Here is a 10,233-nt window from a genome sequence, read left to right as displayed (position 1 = left end):
AGCTCTCACCACCACCCCTCCCTCAAGGGACACCCACAGCCCTCAGGCACAGCCCCACTTACAGGTACAAGAGGGACCCATGGTCACACCTTGGGCCGAGATGGGTTCCGTATAAAGTCACACATTATACTCTGTTGATGCAATCCCATGCCTCACACGTTTGTGTACATCCTGAGGCAAATGCTGACCGTTCACAACATTTACAGGGGCACAAGGCATCCACGTATACTCACACACCTGCACAGCTGCCTCTGCTCCATAACAACTAAAGTGCACACGAGTTTCTCAGGGCTTGGGCTATATCCCATCCTAAATGGGATTGGGCTGGGTTGGGGGGGAGGGGTGTTTCTTTGAATTCTCTGGGAAGGGGTTGCCTTGAAATCCCCCTTCTTTGCAGAATCTGCTGAGCTATCCAGTCTAATGCCCATCTCACCTCCTCTAGGGTCCTACTGATAGTGAGATGGGGAAAGCAAGGAGGCCCGGGCAATTAGATAGGAGACACAGTCCCAAAGACTCAGACACAAAAGCCTCAAACTCAAAGAACAAAGCCTTACACACACTAACACACCACATACATACGCAAGTGGACACTCACAGCCTCAACACTCTTCACACACAAACTGAGATTAGAGAGACATGTAAATATACACCATCTTCCAAAAACAAATATTCAAGCTTAGACTTAGATCTGGCCCTACAGACACCACACACCCCACCTCCAGGAAGTCGCACAGGCCATCACCTCCCTAATTGCCCTCATTTACAAATGTAAACACCCCACACAACTGTTCTTACATGTGTACACACATCCATAGTGAAGAGAGCACAGACCCCCATGGAGCTCCAAACCCACATAAAACCCTGTGTCCTTGACTCAGACACCCTCAGATATACACACATATCCCTACAGGCGGCGAGATAACCATTTATAGCCAGAAACAGCCTACACACCTCTGCAGCTCTGACCCAGTAGTCACAGCTTGTCATGTACACACACAGGCACATCCTGATAGACACAGGCAGACAAGGGTATCTGCCTTCCAGTGTAATACTAAAGACACACGTGTAGCCTCAAAAGAGAAAAATATCTGTTTTTTTTACAGACATCAAGGTGCACAGAAATAGCCCCCGCCCCAGCCAATGGCATCTCCTACCCGCTGCATTTCCAGCCATTTATTGCTCTCAGAGACAGACATTCAGAGTGAAAAATGTCCCTTCGGACCCTAATCTTTTCCACTAAGAGCACAATTGCAACGTGAACGCACCCTCAAAAATCTACATGACCACAGGTGAACAACCTCCTCCTCCTCAAATATCTTTTTTGAACATAATAAACCCAGTGGCCACTCCTCAGTACTGTAATCCAGTGCAGGCTTAACATTTTACAATCATGACTTTATTTTTTTTTCTCACAATAAACTCATGAGGTAGTGTCTCTCATTGTACCTATTTCACTGTTGAAGAAACTGAGGTTCAGAGAGGTCATGTGATATGTCCAAAATGGTGCCACATGGCTAATAATTGCCAGGGCCAAGAACTCAAAACCGGATTCCCCTGACATCAGAGTTTATGCTCTTGATTTCTAGGCAACATTCATGAGCATGTTCACTCTATGCATACACACAGACACACGTACACGCACACACATATTTTCCATATTATCCATCAAAAGACCTGGACATGACTCCCAGTTATGGGCTAAGCTTGCTTTGTCATCTACAAAATGGGAATAATGATCGGATGAACTTTATCTCCTTTTTCTCCCTTTCTAGGTAGTTGGGGGAAAGCAGGAGGTCATTGACCATTATACAAAGGTACACATATATCAGATGTGTGAGTGCAGAAGGACTCCAGGAAAGAAGAGGCCATGAGGATGGCACTCGCTTTGCAGGCAAGAAATGTGGAGGAGACTTGAGCTAAAATAAAAGGGCAGATGAAATATGGGTGGATTCAGGGGAGAGAAGAAAGTATTCCAGGTAGAGAGATGATGGCCAAGATTCAGAGGCTGGACAAACAAGCTGTTGTGATCCTATGAGAAGGAATAAGAAACATATGCTCCCTGAGTGATAACATTTATGCACCAAGCACTGTTTTACATGCATTATTCTCTTGACCCCTTGCAGTAACCCTGCATGGAGGTTATGTTGCTATTATTATTATTTTATTTTTTGGCTGCGTTGGGTCTTCGTTGCTGTGCGTGGGCTTTCTCTAGTTGTGGTGAGCAGGGGCTCTAGGCACTCAAGCTTCAGTAGCTGTGGTGCATGGGCTTAGTTGCTCCGCGGCATGTGGGTTCCTCCCGGACCAGGGCTCAAACCCGTGTCACCTGCATTGGCAGGCGGATTCTCAACCACTGTGTCACCAGGAAAATCCTGGAGGTTATATTATTATACTTATTTCATAGTTGAGGAAACAAGCTTACAGGAGCCTCATTTCAAGCTCTAGCACTCAAACTCCGGAACCCAAACTTTTACCTAGTATGCAATTCTGCTCCTGACTTCTGATATGGTGCTCAGAAAATCAAAACTAGAATAATAGGCAGTAAACTCAGTAGGGAAGCACAAATACTCTGGAGCCGGACTGCCATGGTGCCAATCTTGACATTGCCCCTTGCTACCTGGAGGACCCTGGACAAGTTATTCAGCCACTCTTCAGTCTCAGTTTCCTCATCTGTAAAGTGGGGATGATAGAATAGTCCACTTATTATGCTTGTGAAAATTAAGCAAATGATCCATGTAGAAGGGCTCAGAACCATACCTGGCACACAGAAAGCAGCCAATAAATATAAGCCATTGTTACCATGGACTGGCTGCATTTCCCAGTTGCTATCCCAGTAGGTCCCACATCAAAATTCTTTTATGCAGGAAGGCAGGGCATGTCAACTGCAGAATCAAATATTCTCCTGAATAACTGCTGAACCATTATTCTAACCCAGGGCTTGCCTGACTTCAAAGAGGACAGAAATGAAATTAATTTGAAAGAGAAATCTCTTCCAACAACTCCTGACTCCAACAGGAAAGAGAGTCCGGATAGGAGTGACCTTGGCAAAATCAGGATTAGCAAATTCAGTACATTCTATCAGGATCCTCAAGTTCTTCCTATGGGAGACTGCGGGCAGGTCTCTCAGCTTCTCTGAACCTCAGTTTCCTTACTTGCAAAAAGGTAAATAGTATTTACCTCTCAGGTTTGTGGTGACAATTCACCATACCTTAAAAACTAATATTTTAAAAGTGTTGCCTCTATTTCTGGCACCGTATAAACACCTTACGTTTATCATGTCATAAGCAGTCCACGTATATAATGTCATCAACATCCTCATGTACAGAGTCCTAAGCATCCTACATATATAATGTCTTCTAGATCTCATCTCAGTCCTTCTCCTGGTCACTAAACAGGATGTGGTCATCCCATCCCCCAGGGTGAGTTTTGCCATCCTCCTCCACCTGAGTCTTGGTCCAAGATTTGGGTTTAAAAAGAGGCTTCATTAGTAACTGGATAATTCTGTGGGAGTGCCCCCAGCAGTGGTTCCGCCCCGCCGGGGAGTAATTCTAGGAAGGTAATGTGAGCTGGGGGAGGCTGGAGACCCAACTTCACATTTATTTACTCTGACAGCTAAATTGGCTAGCAAGGGGGGAAGTCAGATGAAAGGCATTTCAGAGTAAATACTAAATACAAAATTTAAACATACAGGTTGTGACAAATGGGAAGAGGGCAATGGGAAAAGATACAGGCAGCACTCCCCTCCCTGGCTCAGACCCCTATCCTCACCTTGTCACCTTCCTGGGCACTTCCTGTTTGAGTAGAGGAAAGAGCACAGAATGGGGTACAGACCACATGACCCTAGGCAAGCAGTTTACCTCCCCTGGCCTCGGCATCCTCATTGGTGAAACGTGTGTGTGTGTTATTTGATTCAGATGACTGTGGAAGTGATAGAGCGACCACTTGGAGTCACATAGACCTGAGGTCAAGTCCCAGCCCAGCCACTTCCTGGCTGGGTGAACTTGGACAAGTCACTTATCTGAACCTCAGCTTCCTAAACTATGGGGATAATAACCTCAGAGGGGTACATGAGATAATCAGTGTGAAAGGGCTTTTAGGCTTCAAAGTACGTTGCAAATGTGAGCAGCTGTGATCACAAAGTCATTTGGTCCTCTTCCGGTTCTGACATCCACTGTGTAAATTCAAGTCAGCAGACATTTATGAAGTACTGACTCTGTGCCAGGCTTCAGACAAGGCACAGGAAACAGTAAACCATGAGGAGCCCAGTCTGCGGGGCGAGAAAGCCAGCATTTGTAGTGTAGCAGGGCAGGTGCTACACAGTAGGGAGCACAGGTGCCAGAGGAGCAAAGAGGAGGGGCATTGAACTTACAGGGCAGGGATTAGAAAAGGTGTCTTAGAGGAGCTGACCTTTCAGTGAAGTCCTAAGCAATGAGTAAGTCTGAGGCAGGCTAGGACTGGGAGGGTTTGAATCAGGATGGAGCAAACCAGTTAGTGGTTTGCTGGGGCAATGTTGGGAGATGAGCTGGGGAGGTGGGGAGGAGCCGGATTGGGGATGGCTGAGCACTGAGTGGAGGAGTTGGGATTCCTCTCGAAAGCTATGGGTCTACGAGTCAAGTTTTTTGGGAAGCAGCATCCTGTCCCTGCGGACGTGGCATGGTGCTGTGGTTAGGGAATCTGGGTTTGGAACTGGGTCGTCTGAGTTAATACCTGACTCTATTACACACTGGCTGTGGGACATAAGGCGGGTGACAAACTCTATGAGCCTGAGTTTCCTCAACCACAAAATAGGCCTTAACAGAGAACCCATTTACAAGTACTGTGAAGATTCCAAGAAAGCAAGATGCATCTCTGAGTTGAGAGCTTGGCACTGGCCTGGCATCCAGTAAGCACTGTCAGGGAGCGCCATTGTCATCCATAAGAAGAGGGTGTAATGGGGGCACAGGAGGCTGTGGCTAACTGGGGTGACCTCAAGGGGCTGGATGTCCCCTCCTCAGAGAATTCTGCCCTGGCCACACTGTTTAAAATGAATCTCTCTTATTAATCTTTTTCCAGCAGAGGGTAGATGAGGCTTAAAAATAGGCTAGACTGGATAAGCCTTGTAAAGCATGCTAAGGCATTTCAATTTCAAAATATAAACTGTGAAGGGCCAGCCAAAGTTTTTCAGCATGAAGATGACATGGTCAAACTGGGGGCTTGGAAAGATGATGTAAGCAATGGCTTGAGGATAGATTTGAAGGGAATGAGTCCTGCCCTGGGTCCTGAAGAGGTTGTAATAATCTAAGGGAGAGGCGATGAGGTAGCTTCAGGGACAAAGAGGATGGAAAGAGGGCATATAATGAGAAGTTAATTATTATATGTCACTTTATTATGTTATATGTGATCATATATACATTTATAACTATATGTATAACATCCAGTTTCCTAATCTTTATGTATTTAAGCTGTATATGATATTATATAAGATCATATGTTATATAAAATATAGATGTAATATATGATTCTATATAACATCATATATAATTTTTTAATTTATTATTTTTGGGGGAGTACACCAAGTTCAATCATCTGTTTTTTTTTTTTTTTTTTTATTATTTTATTTTATTTTTTTGGGGGGTACACCAGGTTCAATCAACTGTTTTTATACACATATCCCCATATTCCCTCCCTTCCTTGACGCCCCCCCCTCGATTCCCCCCCACCCTCCCTGCCCCAGTCCTCTAAGGCATCTTCCATCCTCGAGTTGGACTCCCTTTGTTATACAACAACTTCCCACTGACTATTTTACAGTTGGTAGTATATATATGTCTGTACTACTCTCCCGCTTCTTCTCAGTTTCCCCTTCACCCCCCGCCCCCTCCCATACCTCGAGTTCTCCAGTCCATTCCCTGTATCTGCTTCCCTGTTCTTGTCACTGAGTTCATCAGTACCATTTTTAGATTCCGTATATGTGAGTTAGCATACAATATTTGTCTTTCTCTTTCTGACTTACTTCACTCTGTATGACAGATTGTAGTTCTATCCACCTCATTACATATAGCTCCATCTCATCCCTTTTTATAGCTGAGTAATATTCCATTGTATATATATGCCACATCTTCTGTATCCATTCATTTGTTGATGGGCATTTCGGTTGCTTCCATGTCCTGGCTATTGTAAAGAGTGCTGCAATAAACATTATGGTACAAGTTTCTTTTGGGATTATGGTTTTCTTTGGGTATATGCCCAGGAGTGGGATTACTGGATCATATGGTAGTTCTATTTGTAGTTTTTTAAGGAACCTCCAAATTGTTTTCCATAGTGGCTGTACCAACTTACAGTTCCACCAACAGTGCAGGAGAGTTCCCTTTTCTCCACACCCTCTCCAACATTTGTTGTTTCCAGACTTTGTGATGATGGCCATTCTGATGGGTGTGAGGTGATACCTCATTGTGGCTTTGACTTGCATTTCTCTGATGATGAGTGATGTTGAGCATCTTTTCATGTGTTTGTTGGCCATCTGTATGTCTTCTTTGGAGAAATGTCTATTTAGGTCCTCTGCCCATTTGTGGATTGGGTTATTTGCTTTTTTGGTATGAAGCTGCATGAGCTGCTTGTATATTTTGGAGGTTAATCCTTTGTCCGTTGTTTCATAGGCAATTATTTTTTCCCATTCTGAGGGTTGCCTTTTAGTCTTGTTTATGGTTTCTTTTGCTGTGCAAAAGCTTTTAAGTTTCATGAGGTCCCATTCGTTTATTCTTGATTTTATTTCCATGATTCTAGGAGGTGGGTCAAAAAGGATGTTGCTTTGATGTATGTCAAAGAGTGTTCTGCCTATGTTTTCCTCTAGGAGTTTGATAGTGTCTGGCCTTATATGTAGGTCTTTAATCCATTTGGAGTTTATTTTTGTGTATGGTGTTAGGAAGTGTTCTAATTTCATTCTTTTACATGTTGCTGTCCAATTTTCCCAGCACCACTTATTGAAGAGGCTGTCTTTTTTCCATTGTATACTCGTGCCTCCTTTGTCAAAGATAAGGTGCCCATATGTGTTTGGGCTTACTTGTGAGTTCTCTATTCTGTTCCATTGATCTTCCTTTCTATTTTTGTGCCAGTACCATACTGTCTTGATCACTATGGCCTTGTAGTATAGTTTGAAGTCAGGAAGCCTGATTCCACCAACTCCATTTTTCCTTCTCAAGATTGCTTTGGCTATTCGGGGTCTTTTGCGTTTCCATACAAATCGTAAGATTTCTTGCTCTAGTTCTGTGAAAAATGCCATTGGTAATCTGATCGGGATTGCATTAAATCTGTAAATTGCTTTGGGTAGTACAGTCATTTTCACGATGTTGATTCTTCCAATCCAGGAACATGGTATATCCCTCCATCTGTTTATGTCATCTTTGATTTCTTTCATCAATGTCTTAAAGTTTTCTGCATACAGATCTTTTGCCTCCTTAGGCAGGTTTATTCCTAGGTATTTGATTCTTTTGGTTGCAATGGTGAATGGGAGAGTTTCCTTCATTTCTCTTTCTGCTCTTCCGTTGTTAGTGTATAGGAATGCAAGAGATTTCTGTGCATTAATTTTGTATCCTGCTACTTTACTAAACTCATCAATTAGTGCTAGCAGTTTTCTGGTAGAGTCTTTAGGGTTTTCTATATATAGTATCATGTCATCTGCAAAGAGTGATAATTTTACTTCTTCTTTTCCAATTTGGATTCCTTTAATTTCTTTTTCTTCTCTGATTGCTGTGGCTAACACTTCCAAAACTATGTTGAATAACAGTGGTGAGAGTGGACACCCTTGTCTTGTTCCTGTTCTTAGAGGGAATTCTTCCAGTTTTTCTCCATTGAGAACAATGTTGGCTTTTGGTTTGTCATATATGGCTTTTATGATGTTGAGGTAATTTCCTTCTATGCCCATTTTCTGGAGAGCTTTTATCATAAATGGGTGTTGAACTTTGTCAAAAGCTTTTTCTGCATCTATTGAAATGATCATATGGTTTTTATCCTTCAATTTGTTGATATGATGTATCACGTTGTCAATCATCTGTTTTTATACACATATTCCCGTATTCCCTCCTTCCTTCGACTCCCCCCCCACCCTCCCTCGAGTTCCCCCCACCCTCCCCGTCCCAGTCCTCTAAGTCATCTTCCATCCTCAAGTATAACATCATATATAATTTTAATACATGCAGTTGATTATTTAGGAGAATGGATGTGGGGAAGTGGGGGAAAGGAAAATGTCAAAGATAACTCACAGGTTGCTAATTTTTAATTTATTTTTAATAAACATTATGTTGTTCCCAAAGGCAAGGAATACAGGAGGAATTGGAGATGGGCAAGGGGGAGTAACGAGCTCAGTTTTGGTTCAGGTATCAGGGGAATATTCAGGTGGAGGTGCCCAGGAGTGAACTGGACACTTGTAACTCAGAAGAGAGGCTGGAACTGGCTCCAAAGAAAGGAACTTCAGAGACATCAATGCAGGCATGGCAGTTGAAGTCAAAGGAGTTGAAATTTTCTAGCATTCAGGATTAACCCCACATACGGAAGAGAGTTGGCTGGTGTACCTTCTGAGTTTGGGGGAAGCAGGTGGTCCTCAAGGCTTGTCTATTTTCAATGAGAATAATTTTTTAAATTATGAATAAATAAATTGATACATGATAGATGATAGATAGATGATAAATAGATAGATGATAGATAGACAGATAATAGACAGATAGAGTGGTAAGTGCTAGAGCAGAACCAGGTATTCAAGAAGCAGAAAGGCAGTGAACTGCCTTGGGGAGGTGTAAGGATGGCTAGGGAGGTGTTTACTAGACAAATAGGGGTCCAGGTGCACAGAGGGGACTTTGCAGGTAGAAGGAACATCTTGTACAAGGACCTGGGGAACTGGGAGGTTGCATGGTGTTGGGGTGTGTAAGTAGTTTCATCTGGTTTGGGGGAGAATGTATATTGGGGTGTGTTGTAGAAGGGCTCAGGCACCTGGCTTATCCTGTGGGTAGAGGTATTGGGAAGTGTCTTAACTCCTCTTATGATTAGATCTTGTGATCACTTCCCTGGGCTTTGTTCTTCCTCTGACACTTTTCTTCAGCATTTTGCCTGGCTTGTGTTTAAACACCCTTCAGTGCTCAGCTCAGGTGTTGCTTCCCCTGGGAAGTCATCTCTGCCCCCACCTCTGTTTTCAGCTTGGTTCAGTGCCCATGTTCTGTGCTCCTGCAGCTCCCAAATCTTCCCTTTATCGATGCACACAATAGTGCCTGGGGACCACACCTCCTCATCTTTACACCTTCCACGCCTGCCACATGTAGATGTTTGAGGAATGAACCACTTTCCTTTTGATGAAGGAAACTTTTGCTGGACAGAAACTTTTTCAATGGGGAGAGGCCTGTTTTCAGCGGAGATAAACTTAATTTTGCTTTTTAAGTTTAAATTTTAAATTCTATTTCTACCTTGGAAAGGTCACAGGGCATATCAAAAATAAAATGCCATCCTGTACAATCAGGAATCTTAGCCAAGTAAGACTGAAAGCAGAGGAAAGAAGATCCAGCCCCATGTCCTTGGAGAAATTCTGACAGGTCTGTTTTTTTGTTTTGTTTTTGTTTTTTTTCTTAATTGGGATTCAAGTCTCTCTCCAGAGACCATTAAGGAGAGCCTGCCTGAGAAGGAAACTAACCCAGAGGAAAACATAATCAAGAGATAGACAGATTTCTGACCATATGATTTGAACACCTGGGCTTTTCAGTTCCATGAGCCAATAAATTTCCTACCAGAAGGTAGCTGGAGTCAGGTTTTAGTTACTTGAACTGAGTCCCAACTAACCTGCTCGCACAGCTGGGACTACAATGCCAAAGCTCTTTGGGCCTTAGTTTCCTCACCTGCACAAGGAGGGAATTTAGCCTGAACTTGTATAGTTTTCTTCAGTACAGTGATGCCACTAGGCTTGGACAGCCAGTTAGGGGGCCAGAGATGTGATAAGGAACTGACACCATTCTATTGCCTCTGCGCTGCTTTTATTCTCTGCTTTAACACCAGAACTGTTGACACCACAAAGGTTTAGAAAGACATTTCCATGAATGGAACATACTTTAGAGCAGGGGTTGGCAATTTTTTTCTGTGAAGGGCCAGATGGTATAAATATTTTAGGCTCTGTGAGCCATAGTCTTTGTTGCACTAAACTCTGTAATTGTAGTGGGAAAACAGCCATGGACAATATGTAAATGAATGGATGTGGCTATGTTCCAACACAAATTTATTTATGGA

This window comes from Hippopotamus amphibius, chromosome 2, assembly GCF_030028045.1.
Source record: "Hippopotamus amphibius kiboko isolate mHipAmp2 chromosome 2, mHipAmp2.hap2, whole genome shotgun sequence".
In the NCBI taxonomy this organism is placed as follows: domain Eukaryota; kingdom Metazoa; phylum Chordata; class Mammalia; order Artiodactyla; family Hippopotamidae; genus Hippopotamus; species Hippopotamus amphibius.
This window is presented reverse-complemented; position numbering follows the sequence as displayed.